We start from the raw sequence: 14,427 nt of genomic DNA on the forward strand, positions 1-14,427 counted from the left end.
CATGTCAGATTGCTTGCTATTATAAAAACAGATCAGTTTCCATATTGGTATTGATAAAGTGTTAACATAACTTTCATTAAATACTTAATTCTGCAAAAGGTGCCTTTTGTTTACAAAAAAGTATTTTATATCCCTGAAGATATGTAAACTAAATTAAACATCTGCAGGCACTGCATAGTAAACATCACTGTCTGTTTTACACATTTTTGGCCAGGAACACGAGCCTGTCTGCTTCCTCTGGCTCGAGGCTCGTTTTGGCTTCATAACACAAACCTGGGGTCAAACATTTTCTGCATGTGGATGAACCTCCGGCTTCTCCACTGTATATACGAGCAGCATGTCTTTATCGATATGCAACGTGACTGCATCCGTAACAGCTGTCCACCTTTCTTCTCATACGGGACATAATGATTAAATGATTCTGCTAATGTTGGCTGCTTTATAGCGGATACGTGTGGGCTGCCGCGGTCTGTACATCTCGTAGTGAACAACAAGTGTCCCACTGTGATCCAGGCGTCTGTTTGAGATGCTGAAATAAATGGTTCGGTCCGCTGCCTTTAGTTGCAACAGCCTTTAAACAAACTTTTCAGCGGACGGTGGTTTGTTCGAGGTCTGGCGCTACAAAACCAAGCTACTAACAAGACAGTGCCTTTTTAGGAACAAACTCTTTGCTCGCTGTATGTTGTGTTTGTTTCTCTGCGGAAAGACAATGCGGGGGGAGGGCGAATCCCACTATGAACTACGGGAGTTAAATAAAAAAATCGATTTTCATTTTTTAAAATCGTCTAAACCAAAAACTCGAATTAATCGATTTTGCCGATTTATCAGCCAGCCCTAGTAAATTCCCATACAAATCTAGGTGTAAAAAGGATTTTTAGTTTCCATCTTTAATTATCTGATGTACGCCTGAAGTTTAAACACACTCCTCTCATGAGGATCCAGCAGCAGTTGCAGTCTAACACTCATGATTATGAACAACACGAAGGTCAAAGGCCATTACATATAAAAAAAAAAGACTGATGGAAAGAAGTTGAGAAAAACAAACGCAGTGCTTTTTATCCAGAAAAAACACTGCTGTCCTGTTTGTTTTTGTTTACAGGTAAGTGTTTCTCTCTACAGTACGGCCGCGGCGTTAATGTTCAGTCCAGCAGCCAAAGAGGTGTCTATGTTTCTGTATCTCTGATCAAACAGGGAGGCGGTGTGCTGATGTAACTCTCGTCTGCTCTTTGATTTAGTTGTTTATGTTTTCATTATTATATCTAATATATGTCTATTAAACATCTAAGTCTTTTTATTATCTTATTTTTTTGTTGGTAGGCATGAAGAGTTTTTAGGATTTGAGTTCAGAGCAGTTGTTGTTGGTTATAATATAGATAAATACAGTGTATGTAATTTAATTTGAAATTATAATTTTCTGGAAATTCAAATTAAAAAAAACAACTTTTTGTTGTTTTTTTTACGTCAGAGCACAATTTGTGGCAGAACTCAGATGCGCACGTAACGTTACTCTGGCAAACCTGTGGATCAAATGTCTGCACTGTGGAAATATTTTAAATTAGAAAGCAAAATTAGTCCAGCGGCAACATCTAACATCTGCAATAGGGCTGCCGCTATCAAATATTTTTAGAATCGAGTATTCTACTGATTATCCCATCGATTAATCAAGTAATCTTATAAAACATGTAGCGAGCTTGCTGGGAAAAAAGTCTCACGAGACAGATCTTTAACGTCAACGCAGATCCCAACCCACTTACCCAGCAACGTCTTAGGACCGCAGCTTTATTCATTACCTTCTGACACAAACATTTGATGAACATCACCACCTGCCCTTCATACTCGGCCATGGTCGCACACTCCAAAATCTATGTCTGCCAATTCAACATCACACAGCCTCAGAACACAACAGGGCACAATAACAACACTCTGAACATGTACAGAAAGCAGCACAACGAAACGTATATGAACAACAGTCATGAGCACTTGAGAATTCGCTCCCATGAGTCTTTGTGCCATCAGCACTCACCGTCTGCAATCAGTACTCCCCCAGTCACTACAGTAATCCCTATTGTTTTTCAAAGGATTATTATTATCAGGGGGCCAAGCCCAAGGGGCCGAGGACCAGCGGTGCTAGGAACCCTATTGTAATTGTGAAGATTTTTATTTTTCTTTCGCTAAAAGTGGTGCTGCAGGCTAAACCGTGCCAGGGAGGGCGGTGCAATTTGGAGGGTTGGTCCAGACTCCTGCACGTACATCAGCACGTACCCCCCCTGCAGGGGGCGCTATAACGCGTTTTTGCCTATAACTCCCACACCGTATGTCGCACATTCAAAAACCTTGTATCCCCAGATTCCCTGAATGGAGCTGAATCACTTTGTAATTGGCCACGCCCACTTCCGCCTTGAAAGTTTTTTCAAACTGGAAAACCGACTTTTTCGAACTCCTCCTTGGGATTTCGTCCAATCTGCGGGAAACTTGGCACCTACACTCTTCAGCTGGACCTGATCTAAAATCATCAAAAGAATTTTGCTCGGTCAAAAAATTCGCAAATTATTAACAAACAAATTTCTGGAGCTAGCTATAAAAATGTGAACTGTTTGATATTTCGGTCAAACTAAATGCTATTAACACCAAATTTGAGATCCTTGGTTGCCATGAGACTGGGAAGGGATGCAAATTTTGGCCACTAGGGGGCGCTAAAAATATGTGAAGTTTATGTCTCCTGAACGGCTACACCAATTTTAATGAAATTTGGTCGGTATGATGTAGGGCCAATCCTGAGCCCATATCTTGAAGGTGGTCATGACTGGTCAATGTGGGCGTGATGTAGTACAACAAATCCAAATCGGCACACATTCAGCCTTTTGCACTTCCGGTGCACTTCCCATTACAGCGAATACCATGGCTCAGACGTTGGTCTGTGTCCTCACTTTTGCCCCAAGCCCGTCATCCTTTGGGGCCAGTTTCCATGGGCTCTGCGCCGCGCGCGCGGGGGGGGCTTGGCCCCCATTCATAACTGCTTGCAGTTCTAGTTAGGGCCCGAGCAGGTAGACGTGCAAGGTCCCTATTGTAATCGGAAGGAAAGACATTTTCTTCTCCAAGTTTGACTGCAGTTTTGGATGCCTGAACATACCCAAAAACTCACCAAATTTGGAATACACGTCACATCCGGCGAAAATTATGATCCTGCATTGTCACTGGACTTGGTCGTGACCTGCGGGCTATGTAGCCCCCTAATGTTCTTCCCTGCCTTCCACATGCGCGTAGACAAACGAAATTCGGTACGCAGATTCCTCATGACCAGACGCACAAAAAAGTCTGGGGGGCCTATACTGTCACTCCAACAGGAAGTCAGCCATTTTGATGTGTGGCGGCATTTTTCCCAAATTCATGCCTACTTTGAAAACTATCTTGTCCTAGAGCTTAAACACCACAGTCTTCAAATTAACTCAATTATCATCTTCATGCCCTGAAGAACAAAATTTATGGAAATCTTTCAGCTGCGACATACTCTAGTGGGCGGGACGGTGGAAACCATTTTTTTCTCTCGCCGTCAAGCATCGAGGCTTTATAACTTCAACATTTTCCTGTCCACACCAAGCTGCTCATAAGTGTAGAGACTGTCGCCCCGAATACATCTCTGCATCAATACTAAGTCGGCCATTTTGATTTTGGCCACCATTTTAAAATATTGCCAATCTTCAGTACTTAAATGATCTCCTCCTACAGACGTAACACCACCGACTTCACAGTCACTCAGTATCATCCTCTGACCTTGAAGATGAAAAGTTATGGAAATCTTTATCCTACGTCGTACCTGCTGGTCGCGGTGGAGCGGTCAATTTAAATCCTTCGCCGTAAACCATCATGTCCTCATAACTTCTTCATACAATTTCCTATCTCGGCCAAATCTCTCAGGAATGCAGAGGGAGTCGCCCTAAACAGATCTGTGTTGTCATGGGGCGTGGTCGTGACCTGCGGGCTCTGTAGTGCCCCCTATTGTGATGCCCCGCCTCCCACAAGTGCGTAGAAGAACGACATTTGGTACGCAGATTCCTCATGACCAGACGCATAAAAAAATCTCTTGGACCAATACCGTCACTCCAACAGGAAGTCAGCCATTTTGATGTGTGGCGGCATTTTTGTCCAATTCATGCCTACTTTGAAAACTACCTTGTCCTAGAGCTTAAACACCACAGTCTTCACATTCACTCAATTATCATCTTCATCCCTTGAAGAACAAAAGTTATGGAAATCTTTCAGCTGCGACATACTCTAGTGGGCGGGATGGTGGAAACCATTTTTTTCCCTCGCTGTCAAGCATCAAGGCTTTATTACTTCAACATACAATTTCCTATCCACACCAAACTGCTCATAAGTGTAGAGATTGTCGTCCCGAATACATCTCAGCATCAATACTAAATCGGCCATTTTGATTTTGGCCGCCATTTTGAAATATTGCCAATCTTCGTACTTAAATTATCTCTACAGACGTAACACCACCGACTTCACAGTGACTCAGTATGATCCTCTGACCTTGAAGATGAAAAGTTATGGAAATCTTTATCCTACGTCATACCTTCTGGCCGTGGCGGTGCCCGCCATAAAAATCCTTCGTCATGAAGCATCGAGTCCTAATAACTTCTTCATACAATTTCCTATCTCGGCCAAATCTCTCAGGAATCTAGAGGGAGTCGCCATGAATAGATCTGTGCATCAATACTGTGTCATATCCATAGCGCCACCCACTGGACACAGGAAGTCAGACAAACATCATCTGATTGACATGACGTTCACTGCTTGTTTCTCCCCGTCATGACATGCTTGTAACAGGTGAGCGTGCAGTCCGACAACGCGGCAGCCCGACACGCGCGGACTGCGAGGGCCCGTTTAATTTTGTTTTTGTTTTTTTTGTCCAAAATGATCGCATTTTTCACCACCTGACCAAACTTGGAATATAAGTCACACCTGCCGAAAAATGTTATAATCTATTGTCGCCCTGAATTTCCTCCACTAGGTGGCATTGTTATTAAGGAAAGTGCGTTTTGGTTAATAACTCCAATATACTTTGTCGCACATTCAAAAACCTTATATCCACACGTTCAGTGAATTGTGCTGAGTCTCTTGGGTTAGGGTTAGGGTTACTTGCTTCCTGTATAAGTACGTATGCGTCGTCCTTCGCTGTGCTGTTTTCGAACTCCTCCCAGGCGATTTCACTGATTTGCATGAAACTTGGCACACAGCATCTGTGGACCCTCATGACAAAAAGTTATCAAAAGACTTTTAATAGGACAATTAATTTTAAAGTTATTAAATAATAACTTCCTGCAGATTTAGTTCAAAACAGGAAGTGTTGTATATCTCCACATTGGTGTGGTCTAATGACATGAAACTCAGGATACTACTTCCCCATGAGCCCCGGAGGCGCTGTACAATGTTTTAGGTGATGGCCACAAGGTGGCGCTCTTTAAATTGAAGTATTTTATATCTCCACAACGGTTCATCGAATTAACGCAATAACTTTGTACATTTATTGTCAGTGCCCTCCTGAGGACGTCTGATAAAGGGTTTACCGATCCGCCACTAGGGGGCGCTCTGGTGCCAGTTTAATTTTATATTTGGCCCTGTGCCCACACCATAACACTTATGGAAATAAAATTCATAGAGGTGCTATAGAATGGCCCCTGTGACTCACACACCAAAAATGACCAGCAAGTGGCGCTATTTTCAATGCAAAAGCGTTTTTCGCTCATAACTCCCGCTTAATATGTTGCACATTATTAAACCTCATACCTATGTGTTCCCTGAATTCAGCTGAATTGTTTGGTGTAGGCCATGCCAACTTTCCATTCACAAAATTGCAAACAATGAAAAACCTTCTTTTTCGAACTCCTCCTAGGCAATTTGAGCGATTTGCACCAAACTTTGCATGAAGCATGTGTGGACCCTCCTGACAAAAAGTTATCAAAAGAATTTTGATAGTCCATAAAACGCCTGAAATATAAAACAACAATTTCTTGCACAGTGTTGAAAACAGACAATCTTGCATATCTTTACAAAATACTGTCCGATTATCACATAAATGTTCGTATGGCCTAATGAAGGTCTGTGTCAAATTTGGTGCAAATCGGCCAATAGGTGGCGCTCTGGTCGCAGTCCAATTACTGTGAATAGAAAGTAAATGGGAAAATCTTCAAATCCTCTTCAAAACTCATCAACTTTCAACCTCTTCTTGCGCCTTGTAGTTTGAGCTGCAGACACCATTCCATCTTTAAAAGAGTCAGAAGACCTTGAACTATTAGGCACGTATCCGGCTTTTTAAAATCTTTTATGGTTTTGAAATCATCACAGTTTTAGTTTTAAGGATTTTTAGGCTATCTTCTGATTTTAAAATGGGTGTGTATTGTAGGAGCTAGAGTGCGTGACATCATCGCTAGAGTGGAAAGCAGCTAGAAATCTGGAGAAAAAAATTCTCTTCAGCTTAATCTGGATCCCACATCTTTTACTTCACATAGACAATATATGCATATAAATGTAGGAAATCTTGTCGGCTTTCAGCTGATGGTCTTATTTCAGATGTAGGACTTACAGTTTTGGCTGTAGGAGCCCCAGAGCGACAAGCACTTCAGCAACTCCCCCATAAGCCACAATGTTAATTTTGAGCCTAAATTTCTGGAGGAGAGCAGACGGTACCTGATTTGTCTCGCACTCTGGTGCCCTCATTTTTCACTCTACAGAAATAAAAAAAAAGACACCACAGAGTTCAGCAATGTCTCCTGTTACTCAGTAGCTAGCCTGTGTCTCAGTAGTAGTTAGCTGCCATTTGATAGCACTGCAGCTACATTTGGATTGTGAGGACTTAATGATGAATATTTTGTTTGTAATGCCAATATTGCAACTCAATCTATTTTTCATGATTTCATGAGTTTAATGGTCGAATTATTTACTGTGGTAAATAGTAAGTATGTAAAGCTATAGACATGCATTGTCTCTGCTAATGTTTTGTTGGACATTGTACTGCTTATTCCAACACTAATGATAAATTGCATTCAGCTTTTCAGCCTTTTCAGACATTCTTTAATACCGACAGGAGGAGCAGCCCATCAAATCATGGGAAAAACTAGAGATGCACAGATCGATCGGCAACCAATCGCAATCGGCCGATCGGTTTTGAACGGAGTTCTCAAAATAGATCAAAGCAGGCCGATCAGATGACGTTTCAATATAGAGTGCATTGACTGCATGCAGGGTGGGAATTTCACGGTGGCAATGGCGGCCACCCGCACTTTGGCCTTGATGCCGCGTGAAAAAAAATCTCATCGTACGGCCACAGTGGCCTCTGTGCCCCTGGCCTGGTCAGCGTAGTGTTCTTACCTTGAATTACAGCCACCTGAGTGCACAGTAGTCACTCACAGTAACTTCAGTCAGTTCGCGGTTCACGCAGGTGAAGTCTCATCATCACGATGATCTCACGTGAAAGCCTCTCACACAGCAGCAGCGTCTCAAAACAGAAGAACGAAACTTACAGCACAGCGAGCGAGCGCAGCCAGTTTTGATATGATACGCAACTGACTTATGTGGTAGGATTTAGTCCGGTAAAGTTGCGAATATATTCACAGATTCGAACTTACCGGATCAATAACTCATAAGTGAAACCTTGTTAAAACACAAACGACGGCTCTTTCCTACCGTAGTAAGGTAGACAACGAGCTACAACCGTATTTTTATCAAAACCAGCGGTCCTCCGGGTCTGTATGATCAGCAGTCTGTGAGACGAGGGCGCAGGGACCGTCTACAAAGTGCAACACCGAAAAGAGAAACTACAAAAAATATTCAATTACTTCACTATTATTCAGAGTGTAGTGCCACCAAAATCACTCCACACATCAGTGGTCTCCTGATGGTTATTCTACTATTTTTTGTGAAAAAAATGTGCTTTGCCAGAATTTGGGGGAATTTCTATTGGGAGAAATATTCAATAACACTAATATTCAGTGTGGTGTCAGAAAAATCACCTCACCCTAACCCTACTTAACAAAAAAACTGTTTTCTAATGTAACATTAATTTGATATTGGTATTAAAAAAAATGTTTAATACATAATCCATGTGAAGTGAAGGCCAAATGGACTTGCCCCTAAAATGACAAAATTCCCACCCTGACTGCATTCCCACTAGTGAGCTATAGTTCCTCTATGTAAGCTGAGTCCAAGTTGTCTCTAAGAGTCTCTAGAGTGTGAAATATTGCACATTGCCTCAGCCTGCAATAAAACGGTGGTCAATTCATGATACTTTCTCATCTCCTATTTTTTATACTTAATAATACAATGTCAATGTTGTGTAAGAAGAATCATCAATTAAATAAATGAAAGTTACACAAGACAACAATACAGAAGAATTTATGGATTTGATGCTGTGATCGGTGATCGGCAATATCGGGATCGGCAGATACTGATTTCGGTGATCGGTGATCGGCCCCAAAAATCCTGATCGGTGCATCTCTAGGAAAAACCTAAACGGAGGGTGTTGCGTGGACAAGCCCGACAGCAGCATGCCCCGACGCGCGTGGACTGCGAGGGCCTGTTCAATGCTGCTTGTAGCTTTAATTTTGCATTATTACTCAACAATACCAAATAATGCATAACGAAAATGAAAGGCCTGTTAAATAGACCAAGCAATTGGCTTTTATTCCTGAAAAAAAACATACAGGTATTTATTCCAACTATTCCCAACACCAGGAGTAAGGGTGTGTGTGTGTGCGCGCGTGCGTGAGTGAGAGTGTGTGTGGAAAGGATTTATTTGGTGTAGGCTATTACTCTCTTGCAATTTAACACAAATTAGTTTCCACATCTTAACATGATATCTAGTCATACCGACATCAGGCTAGAGCCTCTACAAATACCATATTATGCTCTAACTAGCGGTAGTAGTGCCGGGCGATAAAACGGGGAAATTCATTAATTCGAGTTTGTGGTTTAGGAAGATTTTGAATAAATATAATCGATTTTCTCTTTAACTCACTACGCCGCCGCTCCCTATATGCTCCCTTAGTTCATAGTGGGCTCCCTTAGTTCATAGTGGGCTCCCTTAGTTCATAGTGGGCTCCGCCGCCCCCCAAACCATTCTCAAATGGTGGGGCCTGAGGTTTCAGGGGAGGTGTGAAGGTCTATTTCCACTGGACACGTGTCCGCTGCATTACGTCTCCGTCACGCCAGCGGAGCTGATATGTTTCACTTTTCGTCTATAGCCTCTTTCACACTGCCGTTTGCATGCGGGGATCCTGCACCAATTCTCTGCACCCTCCTCTGTGTGAAAGTTTCAGATGCGGAGAGGGGGGAAATTTGGCTCCGGCGCTGATCCACCTCTGGAAGTAGTATCAAAATAAATCATCGCGACCGTCAGCCCTCCGGACCGAGACTTAGGGAACTTTCCCCCAGAAAACAGCCTCCCTCCCCGCGAGTGACAGAGTCAGACAGCGTCCTGTTAACTGATGTTGATTATGTATAATTATGTAATTTAGCGCGAAAAACTTCACTCCGTCACTTTCCAGGATGTTTGGTGGGTCAGGAACTCAGTCACTACGCATTATAACAGCATCCATATGATTATAAACTGTCCGCGGGTTTAGATTAACGGGGGAACACCTGGGAAACACCTACGTCATCAACATGACGTGTACCGTCACGCCTCTTTAGGAGCTGCAGCGCCGGCTTTCTGTGTGAATTACACATGTGAAGGCGGAGATGCTTTGCTTTGTGTGAATCACCATCGGCGGAGAATTGGCGAACCACTGCTCCGGAGATAATGTGGAGACGCTGTGTAAAAAGGGCTTATGTGTTAACTACCAGCAGGTCCGCTGCGCTGCGTGTCTGCTCCATCCAGCTCCGGCAGTCTGGAGCCCTCCGAAACAGATACGCAGGACTTCTATAAATCTGGCGTATGCCGGAGCACGACGCAGCAATTTAGCTGAATTTTGTACCGAGCAGGACAGGAAGTAAAGCACCGAAATAACAATATAACATCCGGGCGCGCAGGTGGTCGAGTGGTTAGAGCACATGCCATAAAACGCAGCCGACCCCGGTTCGATTCTGGCCGGAGGTCCTTTGCTGCATGTCACCTCCCCCTCTCTCTCCCATGTTTCCTCTCTGTCTACTGCTAATAAAGGTGTCTATGCCACAAAAAATCTTGAAAAAAAACAAAACAATATAACATCCGGTTTCTTTTCAAAATAAAACACTCCGTGTTGACACCAGCACACAAATCTCAAAAAAGGGACAAACACAAGCACTTCTGCTGATCCCTCGGTCGGGAACTATGGAGCAGGAAATATGACGATGCCTAAATAGACCTTGGGTTTACCGTGAACACAGTCGGAAATGAGGAAGGTTTGTGTTTTATGCCTAAAAAACTCTGGCAGCAGTCAGCATGAAACCATTTTGATAATCAGGTGATTGTATGCAGAATGCTGCAACTCATACAGTGGTTCATACAGATAAATAAATAAATATTATCAGGTTCTCAATAGTATTTCAATTCGGGGGGCGTGAAAACATTTCTGTCCTCTAGCGGGGGCATGACAAAAAATTATTGAGAACCACTGAGCTAACACAAGGAAAGTGGAGGCCAGTGTTGGAATAGCATATGCAGAATAAGAAAGAGCCATATGAAAGTATAGACTTTGTTTCAACAACATAAAAACACCTATTAAGGAACAGCTTGGATGCAGGTACTTTGTTTCTTAATGCAGCTGTATTATCAAGGAAAATATTAGTTCAGGCTGAGTATCGGATCGGGACTCGGTATCGGCAGATACTAAATATTAAAGGACTCGGATCGGGATCGGGGTAAAAAAAACCTGATCGGGACATCTCTAGTTACCACGGAGACATCTTGTAGTCATTTCTCTTCAGATTTAGTCATTATGTTTCATCATAAAGGCCTTTACACAGCAGGGATATAAAGAATATACAACACAACGATGCAAAATACTCGATTACGAGATTATGACACTTCAAAACTATTCTCGCTGACAGGAAGAGGGGTCACATTCATCTGGTTGTCTCAGCTGACTGTCCTGGGGCTCCAGTCCGGCCATAAAAATACTATATATTAATATTTATTACTGTGGCTCCGTCTTTTCTTCCTTATGCCCACTAAAACCATGGAGTCCTAGCATGCAGTTGACGCGTGCTTCAACAAAAGGTCCTGGACCACTTTCTTTGTTTTTTACTGTTTACTGAGGCGTTCTTCAATCATACAACAGCGCATGATAAGCACAATAAAAAGTAATAAAATACAAAGGTGGTTTCAAGCACAGTCAAAAACTATTAAGGCTCCACAGCTTTAACTAAAACAAACACAGGCAAGCCTGTTAACTGTACAGCCAATCAGAGGCCAGGGCTGACTGCAGTAATACACAGTTATTCTGTCAAAAATGGCACCAACAATATTATTTCCAACCAACATAGGTCCTGATAATAACCACCAAATAGTCAATATTTTGGGATTTTAACCCTTTAAATACCGGTTTGTTTACATGGTGCCACTGTTGTTATAAATGAAAAAATAAACACACATTAATGTTAGTTTCCAAAATCTTAATATAAAGTATTTTTATGGCAGTTTTTGACATGAAACATTTTTTACATGCATTTTAATTAATTTAAGGTCCATGAAGGGAAGATTAAACATCTACAGCAGTAAAATGACACACACACATTAATACAGCAGGAATATTGATCCACACACGTCACAGATAAAAACACTGACAGGGAACAGATTACTGCAGAACGAGTACTTTTACTTTAAATACTTTATGTTCTAATAACAGTGACATACTTTTACTTCAGGGAGGTTTTGACCGCAGCACTTGTCATTCTGTGGTTACTGATCTCAGTACAGAATATAGCTGACATGTTGTTAACACTCACCAGTTGTTCTCCTCATGGAGGATCACGGCTCTTCAGCCGCAGCCTCCTCCAGCATGAAGCGGCAGCAGCGCCGCCATGTTCCCCGGGCTGACACTGCAGCAGCGGGCAGCTCCTCCCCGTTAGCACCGCTAATGCTAACACAAGGAGCGCCGGCTTCTTACTGCCGTTTAGTGACGTTGTCATCAGTAATGGCCGCCGTGAAAAAGCTCGTCACTTTCGGTAGTTTTGCCACAAACCTTCTGTTTTCCTGCCACTTCCTCCGTTTTTCTGTCCCGCTGCAGTAACTTCACTTCATTGTTGTTTGTTCTTCGCGCCATTAACTTTGTTTTGCTACTGACTTCCTGAATCATTTCTGCACATGCGCAGTACGATGGCATAGTCCAAATTAGTGGGGGCTGAAGGGGGGTCCGCAGACACAAATAACATATTGTGATGATATTTTAGCGCGGGAATAAAAAATAAAAATATAATAACTGGACAGCAACATTTAGCAGAACACCAGTTGACAGCTGACAGATGAAGTTAATCAGAAGATCAATCTGTGATAAAATTCATCGTTAGTTGTAGCTCTAGATGTTTGTGTGATGGTACCTGCCTACAATTATCAGTTACACGTAAAACTAACTTTCATTAATAAAAGGTAAACTTATAGTTAATTAAACTTGAGTGAGTTGTCATCGCGCAGTTAACAATCAATAAAGTTTTTTGTGAAGTTGCTTTTTTCAGGTCATTGGAAGTTTAACAAATAAAAAACCTTCATGGATCAAACATGCAGAACAGAAAGAGTCACAGTCACTGTTTGCTGTTCTGGTGTCGGCAGTTTTACAGACATCTCTTTTATAATGGAGCTCTGTGGGGAGAATGCTGTTTGGGCTGCAAGGTCTGAAATATCAGACTGTAGAAATACGTCATTATAAAGACGACAGCCAGCCGACATGTTGAACAGTCACCAAAACCCGTAACTTAAACATTGTAGAGCTTCTCCTGTAAAACTGGTGATTGAAAGGCAAATCAGTGCAGCCTGAAGTTCTGGAAGAGCCTCAATTGTTTGTCATTTTGAATATATCCGGGCAGATTGTTGGAGCGGAAATGCTGCTCACAGAATGAAATGATAACAAAACCATCTGCGTCTTGACTTACCCGACCAAGTCACCAGAATAAATGTCAGATACGTACATTTCTGCAAAACCACAGATAAATTCAAGAGATAAGTTGATTTTCTTCAGTTGAATGCTTAAAAACCTCTCAGACAGTCGAATGCAGAAGTTGTGTGGTTGTATTCTTTGTTTATTTTATGTTCAGTGAGGAAAATAGTTGTAAAAAGATTTTTCTTTGATGAAATGTGTGATCACACTACAGATACAAAGATATTGATCGATCTGTGAGGAGGTAATATCAGCTGAATCGGTACAAACAGTCTGCGAGGGACAAACAGATGTTGGTTTAAGTTCAACATCAGTGTTCAAAGTGCAGATAAACTGCTGATGTCATCATCTGGCAGCCACTGAACTGTCATGACTCAGCAGAAACACAATGCATTTATATTCATATCAGCTTATAATCCTGATTTAAACACACAAACACGCCATCAGGAGCGACTTGAGATTCAGTCGCTCCGACATGTGGACACGAGTCAAACAACACGCTGAAGAGTTGAACTGAAACATGGTGGACGTCCATGAGTCCAAATGAGTTCAGTTCAGGTTGTCAGATGAGTTATCTGTTTGTCCATCTGTGTGTGTGTGTGTGTGTGTGTGTGTGTGTGTGTGTGAGCTCAAGATAAAAGTCCGGCCTCGTTCAGCTCGTCTCAGTTTCAGCTGCTCGTTGCGTCGGATCGACAGAAACAGGAACATGAAGGTTTACTTGGTGCTGCTGCTGCTGCTGCCGCTCTGCTCAGGTACAGTTATATACTGAAGTGTTTGAGGTGAAGGAGCGTCGCAGGAATAAAGACCAGTCAGTCACAGCACAGGTGTGAACTGTAGTTAGAGTTAGAGTACATTTTAAATGACTTAGTTTGTCCTCTTATCTCTCATCACTGTCGCTGTGATGATGATTTATGACAGCTCTGTTGAATTAAAGAAGACGTCATGTCATTAAATAAAATGTATATGAGGTTCATGTTTACACTAGTGGAGCGCTACGCTATGCTACGCTACCACAGCAGAGCTGCTTCAGCTGACGACCGGCCTCCTCATGACCCAGTTAAACACTAAGTGAAGTTCTGCAGTGAATCTTTGTGATGGAAACAGATGAACTATAGTTTTCTCTTTGTGATCGTTAATAGAACTGACAAACTGATCTGAGTTCATGCAACAGAGTAACCACCATGTTATGATGTGTGCCACGTGGTTCCTGTTCACGGCCCTGTGCTGTCAGTGTTGCTAATGCTAGCACACATTAACATCGCTATGGCTAGCTAGCTAACGTTAGAGCAGTACAGTGTTCTGAGCACATCCTGCAAAACTGACAACTACCAGACTGCCGAAGCTGAAACACAGACGC

The sequence above is a fragment of the Sparus aurata genome, chromosome 15 (genome assembly GCF_900880675.1).
Source record: "Sparus aurata chromosome 15, fSpaAur1.1, whole genome shotgun sequence".
NCBI lineage: Eukaryota > Metazoa > Chordata > Actinopteri > Spariformes > Sparidae > Sparus > Sparus aurata.